The 11,458-nt window shown below is 49.6% G+C and overlaps 2 non-coding genes across 2 annotated transcripts; both read right to left on the bottom strand.

The window, feature by feature from the left end:
- Window positions 1-5,124: 5,124 nt before the first annotated feature.
- Trnan-auu (transfer RNA asparagine (anticodon AUU)) lies at window positions 5,125-5,198 on the bottom strand. The gene has a single exon. It is a non-coding gene; the product is annotated as a tRNA-Asn (tRNA).
- A 1,515-nt stretch (window positions 5,199-6,713) lies between these two features.
- On the bottom strand, window positions 6,714-6,787 carry Trnan-auu (transfer RNA asparagine (anticodon AUU)). Its single transcript has one exon. It is a non-coding gene; the product is annotated as a tRNA-Asn (tRNA).
- Window positions 6,788-11,458: the final 4,671 nt, after the last annotated feature.

Raw genomic sequence — 11,458 nt, 5'->3', positions numbered from 1 at the left:
TGCTTGTCAGAGACAGACTATCGCAAAACATTCAACTCACTCCATGAAGTGATTGCTACGGCATCTGTTATCAGCAGTCACAACCAGCAACGCCAGTAGCAGCCGACTGCACGCAAAGAATGGGAACGTGCAGTGGGATTTACGTGAACTCGGCGCAAGGCAGATCTTTCCGACGTAGGCTTGAGAATCTTATGGGAACATTTGTACTGTTTCTAAGTTAAGTGTAGGTGTGCGAGGTGGGTGCTTCCTGCGCACGAATAAAAGAACGCTTGCCAATTGTGGATGCTAATCGTTCGCTTGTATCTGCCTAGACACCTCTGCTGGTTGGGAATTATTCCTCTTGCATGGCAAGGTGCGCATGTAGGAGTGTTAAAAATTCTGGAGGCGCTGGGTATCGATCCCAGTACCTCTCGCACACTAAGCGAGCGCTCTACCATCGGAGCTACGCCCACCCCCCGTTGACTAATAGTGCTACATACAGCCACATCAACGTCACAGACCCTTACACTCCCATTATTCCGCAGACAAACACTACTCTCTATGTATCAGTGAGGGTGTCTTTCAGGTTTCGTGCATTCTGTATCGAATCGTAGTTGGCCACATTAAGAGTGGCACGCATAACGTCGAAAGTAGAATTCGGACACCGCTCTGAGTAAGACGAACGTGTTGTCCACTCTCTAGGCTTCAATGACGTTAAGCCGTGATACCTAAGACAGATCTGCACTCGATGACACCACGATAACAGCCGGTCACCACACTTACATCTTGCTCTCCTTATAACAGTATACATCATATCAGTCTGTGACGCTGGTTTTGCAACTTCTTGCGTCCCTTTATGTTCGCCGCGACCAACACTTACCATGCACTGACCACAAAACATGGAGGAGCCGGAGCTTGAACCCGAGACCTTTCACACGCTAAGCGAACGATCTGCCAACTGAGCTACGGCTGCACACACGACCAAGCCTGGCTATTCTCCATTCTTTGGGACTCTGATGTGCACGGACACGTTGGTTGGTTGGTTTGTAGCGGCGAAGGTACCAGAGTACAAAGGCGCGGACACGTTCATATACACAAGAGTTCCAAGTAGTTTCGATACTCTGGTATTACGAATGCAAATTCCGTCTGTTTTTCACGTCTTAAATGGAAAGGGCGGTCACAAATTGGTCCATTTCACTCCTTGTCGACAATCACACAGCACCTGAGGTAACAAGCACATCTCGAGCCCCATTGTGCTCTCCATTGTTCATGCCAACTCAGTGCCTCGCTCTTTGCTACTGTGTAAAACTCTTGTCGTCCAACTGCAAAACACTGGGACACAACCAGTTTCCGTGTCTCCATTGCACTGATCATACTGCGAAACGCTCCCCAAACTTGGCAATCACCCATGCAGCCGACTTTTCCGACTTTACACGACGCTCACGCTAGTGACAGCCTTACTTATAGTTCGACGTCGCGCCAAAGCGAATGAGCACATTTCGCCTACGGCTTAGGCCGCTCTCCTAGTGTGGCTGCTCTGTGTCTGCAGGCAGCGAGGGGCTGCAAGCTTCCTGTGTTCGCACCTATATCACCTGTGCTTGCTTGTCAGAGACAGACTATCGCAAAACATTCAACTCACTCCATGAAGTGATTGCTACGGCATCTGTTATCAGCAGTCACAACCAGCAACGCCAGTAGCAGCCGACTGCACGCAAAGAATGGGAACGTGCAGTGGGATTTACGTGAACTCGGCGCAAGGCAGATCTTTCCGACGTAGGCTTGAGAATCTTATGGGAACATTTGTACTGTTTCTAAGTTAAGTGTAGGTGTGCGAGGTGGGTGCTTCCTGCGCACGAATAAAAGAACGCTTGCCAATTGTGGATGCTAATCGTTCGCTTGTATCTGCCTAGACACCTCTGCTGGTTGGGAATTATTCCTCTTGCATGGCAAGGTGCGCATGTAGGAGTGTTAAAAATTCTGGAGGCGCTGGGTATCGATCCCAGTACCTCTCGCACACTAAGCGAGCGCTCTACCATCGGAGCTACGCCCAGCCCCCGTTGACTAATAGTGCTACATACAGCCACATCAACGTCACAGACCCTTACACTCCCATTATTCCGCAGACAAACACTACTCTCTATGTATCAGTGAGGGTGTCTTTCAGGTTTCGTGCATTCTGTATCGAATCGTAGTTGGCCACATTAAGAGTGGCACGCATAACGTCGAAAGTAGAATTCGGACACCGCTCTGAGTAAGACGAACGTGTTGTCCACTCTCTAGGCTTCAATGACGTTAAGCCGTGATACCTAAGACAGATCTGCACTCGATGACACCACGATAACAGCCGGTCACCACACTTACATCTTGCTCTCCTTATAACAGTATACATCATATCAGTCTGTGACGCTGGTTTTGCAACTTCTTGCGTCCCTTTATGTTCGCCGCAACCAACACTTACCATGCACTGACCACAAAACATGGAGGAGCCGGAGCTTGAACCCGAGACCTTTCACACGCTAAGCGAACGATCTGCCAACTGAGCTACGGCTGCACACACGACCAAGCCTGGCTATTCTCCATTCTTTGGGACTCTGATGTGCACGGACACGTTGGTTGGTTGGTTTGTAGCGGCGAAGGTACCAGAGTACAAAGGCGCGGACACGTTCATATACACAAGAGTTCCAAGTAGTTTCGATACTCTGGTATTACGAATGCAAATTCCGTCTGTTTTTCACGTCTTAAATGGAAAGGGCGGTCACAAATTGGTCCATTTCACTCCTTGTCGACAATCACACAGCACCTGAGGTAACAAGCACATCTCGAGCCCCATTGTGCTCTCCATTGTTCATGCCAACTCAGTGCCTCGCTCTTTGCTACTGTGTAAAACTCTTGTCGTCCAACTGCAAAACACTGGGACACAACCAGTTTCCGTGTCTCCATTGCACTGATCATACTGCGAAACGCTCCCCAAACTTGGCAATCACCCATGCAGCCGACTTTTCCGACTTTACACGACGCTCACGCTAGTGACAGCCTTACTTATAGTTCGACGTCGCGCCAAAGCGAATGAGCACATTTCGCCTACGGCTTAGGCCGCTCTCCTAGTGTGGCTGCTCTGTGTCTGCAGGCAGCGAGGGGCTGCAAGCTTCCTGTGTTCGCACCTATATCACCTGTGCTTGCTTGTCAGAGACAGACTATCGCAAAACATTCAACTCACTCCATGAAGTGATTGCTACGGCATCTGTTATCAGCAGTCACAACCAGCAACACCAGTAGCAGCCGACTGCACGCAAAGAATGGGAACGTGCAGTGGGATTTACGTGAACTCGGCGCAAGGCAGATCTTTCCGACGTAGGCTTGAGAATCTTATGGGAACATTTGTACTGTTTCTAAGTTAAGTGTAGGTGTGCGAGGTGGGTGCTTCCTGCGCACGAATAAAAGAACGCTTGCCAATTGTGGATGCTAATCGTTCGCTTGTATCTGCCTAGACACCTCTGCTGGTTGGGAATTATTCCTCTTGCATGGCAAGGTGCGTATGTAGGAGTGTTAAAAATTCTGGAGGCGCTGGGTATCGATCCCAGTACCTCTCGCACACTAAGCGAGCGCTCTACCATCTGAGCTACGCCCACCCCCCGTTGACTAATCGTGCTACATACAGCCACATCAACGTCACAGACCCTTACACTCCCATTATTCCGCAGACAAACACTACTCTCTATGTGTCAGTGAGGGTGTCTTTCAGGTTTCGTGCATTCTGTATCGAATCGTAGTTGGCCACATTAAGAGTGGCACGCATAACGTCGAAAGTAGAATTCGGACACCGCTCTGAGTAAGACGAACGTGTTGTCCACTCTCTAGGCTTCAATGGCGTTAAGCCATGATACCTAAGACAGATCTGCACTCGATGACACCACGATAACAGCCGGTCACCACACTTACATCTTGCTCTCCTTATAACAGTATACATCATATCAGTCTGTGACGCTGGTTTTGCAACTTCTTGCGTCCCTTTATGTTCGCCGCGACCAACACTTACCATGCACTGACCACAAAACATGGAGGAGCCGGAGCTTGAACCCGAGACCTTTCACACGCTAAGCGAACGATCTGCCAACTGAGCTACGGCTGCACACACGACCAAGCCTGGCTATTCTCCATTCTTTGAGACTCTGATGTGCACGGACACGTTGGTTGGTTGGTTTGTAGCGGCGAAGGTACCAGAGTACAAAGGCGCGGACACGTTCATATACACAAGAGTTCCAAGTAGTTTCGATACTCTGGTATTACGAATGCAAATTCCGTCTGTTTTTCACGTCTTAAATGGAAAGGGCGGTCACAAATTGGTCCATTTCACTCCTTGTCGACAATCACACAGCACCTGAGGTAACAAGCACATCTCGAGCCCCATTGTGCTCTCCATTGTTCATGCCAACTCAGTGCCTCGCTCTTTGCTACTGTGTAAAACTCTTGCCGTCCAACTGCAAAACACTGGGACACAACCAGTTTCCGCGTCTCCATTGCACTGATCATACTGCGAAACGCTCCCCAAACTTGGCAATCACCCATGCAGCCGACTTTTCCGACTTTACACGACGCTCACGCAACGCTCACGCTAGTGACAGCCTTACTTATAGTTCGACGTCGCGCCAAAGCGAATGAGCACATTTCGCCTACGGCTTAGGCCGCTCTCCTAGTGTGGCTGCTCTGTGTCTGCAGGCAGCGAGGGGCTGCAAGCTTCCTGTGTTCGCACCTATATCACCTGTGCTTGCTTGTCAGAAACAGACTATCGCAAAACATTCAACTCACTCCATGAAGTGATTGCTACGGCATCTGTTATCAGCAGTCACAACCAGCAACGCCAGTAGCAGCCGACTGCACGCAAAGAATGGGAACGTGCAGTGGGATTTACGTGAACTCGGCGCAAGGCAGATCTTTCCGACGTAGGCTTGAGAATCTTATGGGAACATTTGTACTGTTTCTAAGTTAAGTGTAGGTGTGCGAGGTGGGTGCTTCCTGCGCACGAATAAAAGAACGCTTGCCAATTGTGGATGCTAATCGTTCGCTTGTATCTGCCTAGACACCTCTGCTGGTTGGGAATTATTCCTCTTGCATGGCAAGGTGCGCATGTAGGAGTGTTAAAAATTCTGGAGGCGCTGGGTATCGATCCCAGTACCTCTCGCACAATAAGCGAGCGCTCTACCATCTGAGCTACGCCCACCCCCCGTTGACTAATAGTGCTACATACAGCCTCATCAACGTCACAGACCCTTACACTCCCATTATTCCGCAGACAAACACTACTCTCTATGTATCAGTGAGGGTGTCTTTCAGGTTTCGTGCATTCTGTATCGTATCGTAGTTGGCCACATTAAGAGTGGCACGCATAACGTCGAAAGTAGAATTCGGACACCGCTCTGAGTAAGACGAACGTGTTGTCCACTCTCTAGGCTTCAATGACGTTAAGCCGTGATACCTAAGACAGATCTGCACTCGATGACACCACGATAACAGCCGGTCACCACACTTACATCTTGCTCTCCTTATAACAGTATACATCATATCAGTCTGTGACGCTGGTTTTGCAACTTCTTGCGTCCCTTTATGTTCGCCGCGACCAACACTTACCATGCACTGACCACAAAACATGGAGGAGCCGGAGCTTGAACCCGAGACCTTTGACACGCTAAGCGAACGATCTGCCAACTGAGCTATGGCTGCACACACGACCAAGCCTGGCTATTCTCCATTCTTTGGGACTCTGATGTGCACGGACACGTTGGTTGGTTGGTTTGTAGCGGCGAAGGTACCAGAGTACAAAGGCGCGGACACGTTCATATACACAAGAGTTCCAAGTAGTTTCGATACTCTGGTATTACGAATGCAAATTCCGTCTGTTTTTCACGTCTTAAATGGAAAGGGCGGTCACAAATTGGTCCATTTCACTCCTTGTCGACAATCACACAGCACCTGAGGTAACAAGCACATCTCGAGCCCCATTGTGCTCTCCATTGTTCATGCCAACTCAGTGCCTCGCTCTTTGCTACTGTGTAAAACTCTTGTCGTCCAACTGCAAAACACTGGGACACAACCAGTTTCCGCGTCTCCATTGCACTGATCATACTGCGAAACGCTCCCCAAACTTGGCAATCACCCATGCAGCCGACTTTTCCGACTTTACACGACGCTCACGCAACGCTCACGCTAGTGACAGCCTTACTTATAGTTCGACGTCGCGCCAAAGCGAATGAGCACATTTCGCCTACGGCTTAGGCCGCTCTCCTAGTGTGGCTGCTCTGTGTCTGCAGGCAGCGAGGGGCTGCAAGCTTCCTGTGTTCGCACCTATATCACCTGTGCTTGCTTGTCAGAGACAGACTATCGCAAAACATTCAACTCACTCCATGAAGTGATTGCTACGGCATCTGTTATCAGCAGTCACAACCAGCAACGCCAGTAGCAGCCGACTGCACGCAAAGAATGGGAACGTGCAGTGGGATTTACGTGAACTCGGCGCAAGGCAGATCTTTCCGACGTAGGCTTGAGAATCTTATGGGAACATTTGTACTGTTTCTAAGTTAAGTGTAGGTGTGCGAGGTGGGTGCTTCCTGCGCACGAATAAAAGAACGCTTGCCAATTGTGGATGCTAATCGTTCGCTTGTATCTGCCTAGACACCTCTGCTGGTTGGGAATTATTCCTCTTGCATGGCAAGGTGCGCATGTAGGAGTGTTAAAAATTCTGGAGGCGCTGGGTATCGATCCCAGTACCTCTCGCACAATAAGCGAGCGCTCTACCATCTGAGCTACGCCCACCCCCCGTTGACTAATAGTGCTACATACAGCCACATCAACGTCACAGACCCTTACACTCCCATTATTCCGCAGACAAACACTACTCTCTATGTATCAGTGAGGGTGTCTTTCAGGTTTCGTGCATTCTGTATCGTATCGTAGTTGGCCACATTAAGAGTGGCACGCATAACGTCGAAAGTAGAATTCGGACACCGCTCTGAGTAAGACGAACGTGTTGTCCACTCTCTAGGCTTCAATGACGTTAAGCCATGATACCTAAGACAGATCTGCACTCGATGACACCACGATAACAGCCGGTCACCACACTTACATCTTGCTCTCCTTATAACAGTATACATCATATCAGTCTGTGACGCTGGTTTTGCAACTTCTTGCGTCCCTTTATGTTCGCCGCGACCAACACTTACCATGCACTGACCACAAAACATGGAGGAGCCGGAGCTTGAACCCGAGACCTTTCACACGCTAAGCGAACGATCTGCCAACTGAGCTACGGCTGCACACACGACCAAGCCTGGCTATTCTCCATTCTTTGGGACTCTGATGTGCACGGACACGTTGGTTGGTTGGTTTGTAGCGGCGAAGGTACCAGAGTACAAAGGCGCGGACACGTTCATATACACAAGAGTTCCAAGTAGTTTCGATACTCTGGTATTACGAATGCAAATTCCGCCTGTTTTTCACGTCTTAAATGGAAAGGGCGGTCACAAATTGGTCCATTTCACTCCTTGTCGACAATCACACAGCACCTGAGGTAACAAGCACATCTCGAGCCCCATTGTGCTCTCCATTGTTCATGCCAACTCAGTGCCTCGCTCTTTGCTACTGTGTAAAACTCTTGTCGTCCAACTGCAAAACACTGGGACACAACCAGTTTCCGTGTCTCCATTGCACTGATCATACTGCGAAACGCTCCCCAAACTTGGCAATCACCCATGCAGCCGACTTTTCCGACTTTACACGACGCTCACGCTAGTGACAGCCTTACTTATAGTTCGACGTCGCGCCAAAGCGAATGAGCACATTTCGCCTACGGCTTAGGCCGCTCTCCTAGTGTGGCTGCTCTGTGTCTGCAGGCAGCGAGGGGCTGCAAGCTTCCTGTGTTCGCACCTATATCACCTGTGCTTGCTTGTCAGAGACAGACTATCGCAAAACATTCAACTCACTCCATGAAGTGATTGCTACGGCATCTGTTATCAGCAGTCACAACCAGCAACGCCAGTAGCAGCCGACTGCACGCAAAGAATGGGAACGTGCAGTGGGATTTACGTGAACTCGGCGCAAGGCAGATCTTTCCGACGTAGGCTTGAGAATCTTATGGGAACATTTGTACTGTTTCTAAGTTAAGTGTAGGTGTGCGAGGTGGGTGCTTCCTGCGCACGAATAAAAGAACGCTTGCCAATTGTGGATGCTAATCGTTCGCTTGTATCTGCCTAGACACCTCTGCTGGTTGGGAATTATTCCTCTTGCATGGCAAGGTGCGCATGTAGGAGTGTTAAAAATTGTGGAGGCGCTGGGTATCGATCCCAGTACCTCTCGCACACTAAGCGAGCGCTCTACCATCGGAGCTACGCCCACTCCCCGTTGGCTAATAGTGCTACATACAGCCACATCAACGTCACAGACCCTTACACTCCCATTATTCCGCAGACAAACACTACTCTCTATGTATCAGTGAGGGTGTCTTTCAGGTTTCGTGCATTCTGTATCGAATCGTAGTTGGCCACATTAAGAGTGGCACGCATAACGTCGAAAGTAGAATTCGGACACCGCTCTGAGTAAGACGAACGTGTTGTCCACTCTCTAGGCTTCAATGACGTTAAGCCGTGATACCTAAGACAGATCTGCACTCGATGACACCACGATAACAGCCGGTCACCACACTTACATCTTGCTCTCCTTATAACAGTATACATCATATCAGTCTGTGACGCTGGTTTTGCAACTTCTTGCGTCCCTTTATGTTCGCCGCGACCAACACTTACCATGCACTGACCACAAAACATGGAGGAGCCGGAGATTGAACCCGAGACCTTTCAGACGCTAAGCGAACGATCTGCCAACTGAGCTACGGCTGCACACACGACCAAGCCTGGCTATTCTCCATTCTTTGGGACTCTGATGTGCACGGACACGTTGGTTGGTTGGTTTGTAGCGGCGAAGGTACCAGAGTACAAAGGCGCGGACACGTTCATATACACAAGAGTTCCAAGTAGTTTCGATACTCTGGTATTACGAATGCAAATTCCGTCTGTTTTTCACGTCTTAAATGGAAAGGGCGGTCACAAATTGGTCCATTTCACTCCTTGTCGACAATCACACAGCACCTGAGGTAACAAGCACATCTCGAGCCCCATTGTGCTCTCCATTGTTCATGCCAACTCAGTGCCTCGCTCTTTGCTACTGTGTAAAACTCTTGTCGTCCAACTGCAAAACACTGGGACACAACCAGTTTCCGTGTCTCCATTGCACTGATCATACTGCGAAACGCTCCCCAAACTTGGCAATCACCCATGCAGCCGACTTTTCCGACTTTACACGACGCTCACGCTAGTGACAGCCTTACTTATAGTTCGACGTCGCGCCAAAGCGAATGAGCACATTTCGCCTACGGCTTAGGCCGCTCTCCTAGTGTGGCTGCTCTGTGTCTGCAGGCAGCGAGGGGCTGCAAGCTTCCTGTGTTCGCACCTATATCACCTGTGCTTGCTTGTCAGAAACAGACTATCGCAAAACATTCAACTCACTCCATGAAGTGATTGCTACGGCATCTGTTATCAGCAGTCACAACCAGCAACGCCAGTAGCAGCCGACTGCACGCAAAGAATGGGAACGTGCAGTGGGATTTACGTGAACTCGGCGCAAGGCAGATCTTTCCGACGTAGGCTTGAGAATCTTATGGGAACATTTGTACTGTTTCTAAGTTAAGTGTAGGTGTGCGAGGTGGGTGCTTCCTGCGCACGAATAAAAGAACGCTTGCCAATTGTGGATGCTAATCGTTCGCTTGTATCTGCCTAGACACCTCTGCTGGTTGGGAATTATTCCTCTTGCATGGCAAGGTGCGCATGTAGGAGTGTTAAAAATTCTGGAGGCGCTGGGTATCGATCCCAGTACCTCTCGCACAATAAGCGAGCGCACTACCATCTGAGCTACGCCCACCCCCCGTCGACTAATAGTGCTACATACAGCGTCATCAACGTCACAGACCCTTACACTCCCATTATTCCGCAGACAAACACTACTCTCTATGTATCAGTGAGGGTGTCTTTCAGGTTTCGTGCATTCTGTATCGTATCGTAGTTGGCCACATTAAGAGTGGCACCCATAACGTCGAAAGTAGAATTCGGACACCGCTCTGAGTAAGACGAACGTGTTGTCCACTCTCTAGGCTTCAATGACGTTAAGCCGTGATACCTAAGACAGATCTGCACTCGATGACACCACGATAACAGCCGGTCACCACACTTACATCTTGCTCTCCTTATAACAGTATACATCATATCAGTCTGTGACGCTGGTTTTGCAACTTCTTGCGTCCCTTTATGTTCGCCGCGACCAACACTTACCATGCACTGACCACAAAACATGGAGGAGCCGGAGCTTGAACCCGAGACCTTTGACACGCTAAGCGAACGATCTGCCAACTGAGCTATGGCTGCACACACGATCAAGCCTGGCTATTCTCCATTCTTTGGGACTCTGATGTGCACGGACACGTTGGTTGGTTGGTTTGTAGCGGCGAAGGTACCAGAGTACAAAGGCGCGGACACGTTCATATACACAAGAGTTCCAAGTAGTTTCGATACTCTGGTATTACGAATGCAAATTCCGTCTGTTTTTCACGTCTTAAATGGAAAGGGCGGTCACAAATTGGTCCATTTCACTCCTTGTCGACAATCACACAGCACCTGAGGTAACAAGCACATCTCGAGCCCCATTGTGCTCTCCATTGTTCATGCCAACTCAGTGCCTCGCTCTTTGCTACTGTGTAAAACTCTTGTCGTCCAACTGCAAAACACTGGGACACAACCAGTTTCCGCGTCTCCATTGCACTGATCATACTGCGAAACGCTCCCCAAACTTGGCAATCACCCATGCAGCCGACTTTTCCGACTTTACACGACGCTCACGCAACGCTCACGCTAGTGACAGCCTTACTTATAGTTCGACGTCGCGCCAAAGCGAATGAGCACATTTCGCCTACGGCTTAGGCCGCTCTCCTAGTGTGGCTGCTCTGTGTCTGCAGGCAGCGAGGGGCTGCAAGCTTCCTGTGTTCGCACCTATATCACCTGTGCTTGCTTGTCAGAGACAGACTATCGCAAAACATTCAACTCAGTCCATGAAGTGATTGCTACGGCATCTGTTATCAGCAGTCACAACCAGCAACGCCAGTAGCAGCCGACTGCACGCAAAGAATGGGAACGTGCAGTGGGATTTACGTGAACTCGGCGCAAGGCAGATCTTTCCGACGTAGGCTTGAGAATCTTATGGGAACATTTGTACTGTTTCTAAGTTAAGTGTAGGTGTGCGAGGTGGGTGCTTCCTGCGCACGAATAAAAGAACGCTTGCCAATTGTGGATGCTAATCGTTCGCTTGTATCTGCCTAGACACCTCTGCTGGTTGGGAATTATTCCTCTTGCATGGCAAGGTGCGCATGTAGGAGTGTTAAAAATTC

This window comes from Schistocerca gregaria, chromosome 11 (assembly GCF_023897955.1).
Source record: "Schistocerca gregaria isolate iqSchGreg1 chromosome 11, iqSchGreg1.2, whole genome shotgun sequence".
In the NCBI taxonomy this organism is placed as follows: domain Eukaryota; kingdom Metazoa; phylum Arthropoda; class Insecta; order Orthoptera; family Acrididae; genus Schistocerca; species Schistocerca gregaria.
The sequence above is the reverse complement of the archived record's forward strand: the minus strand, read 5'-3'. Positions and strand labels throughout refer to the sequence as shown.